The sequence below is a fragment of the Otolemur garnettii genome, unplaced genomic scaffold, assembly GCF_000181295.1.
Source record: "Otolemur garnettii isolate 467f Iridium unplaced genomic scaffold, OtoGar3 scaffold00027, whole genome shotgun sequence".
NCBI classification, from domain to species: Eukaryota; Metazoa; Chordata; class Mammalia; order Primates; family Galagidae; genus Otolemur; species Otolemur garnettii.
Genome location: NW_003852422.1, coordinates 16584398 through 16585550, shown reverse-complemented (window position 1 = coordinate 16585550; position 1153 = coordinate 16584398).

Below are 1153 nucleotides of genomic sequence, written 5' to 3'. Positions count from 1 at the left end.
TCATTTTTACAAACGGGTCACGACCCACAGGTTGAGAACCGCTGCTCTAGAGATAAAGAAGCAGCCCTCACCTTCCTCCCCAGGATCCCAGATGGTAGCGCACTGCCTGCCTCGAGGTCTCAGCTGGCCTTCTCCCACTCGGCATCTTCTCTAGCCACACAGGCTCACCTGTGTTCCAGGCCTTTGCAGGTGCTGTCCCTTCTACCCCTTATCTCTCTGTCCCCACCCTTTTGCCTGTAAAATTCCTGTCTCTCATCCAGAGCGCAGGCCAAGTGCCATTCCTTAGAGAAGCTTGGGTCCCCTCATTTATATCTGCCTGACACCCCAGATAGCTGTACTGCAGCACTCTGAGCTGAGCCAGCTCCCTTCCAGGATCAAGTTAAAGCTCCCCTAACTCCAACCCTACCTGGCCTCTGGATTGCTGAGTGTTAAAGCCCTCTGCCTCCAAGTGGGGGTCACTTTTGTTGGTACTTACAGCCTCACCATGACCTTTAACATCAAGTCAGCCAGGCTCTGCTTCTGACCACGTTCGCAAGGTAAAACCCCAAATATAAGCCTCCCACCCCTACCCCCAACCACCAGCCCATGCCCCAAAGAAACTACCATCCCACCCTGTGCATCCTTCAACACACAAAAGAAAAAATATGCCATTACCACCACATAAACACATAGGCAAATAAATACGTGCATGTAGGTATGTGTTCATGTCCTTTTTATTTATAGCAAATGTAGTCTTATACATTTTAGACTTGGAAGCCATAAGATTAATCATTATCCTTAGTCCCAATTCCTGGTCTTTTTCTAGTTAAATATCTCATTGCATAGCTGTATTATTTACTTAATTAGTCTGTCATACACATGTTGAGTTAGTTTTAGTTTTTTGTTCTTACCAACAATGCTATAATGAATATTCCTAGGTGCGTGTCTTAGTCTACTTCAGCAAATAGATCTGTAAATTCCCAGTAATGGAATTACTGGGTCAGGAGGGATGTACATTTCCAATTTTGATGAATATTGTCAAATGGTCCTTAGGAAAGCAGATCGTACCATTTCTGGCCCATAGTGTGGCCAGTACTAGATATTGACAAGCTTTTAAATTTTCGCTTACCTGTTTACTAACAACTGATGTCTTATCTACATTTCTATAATCATC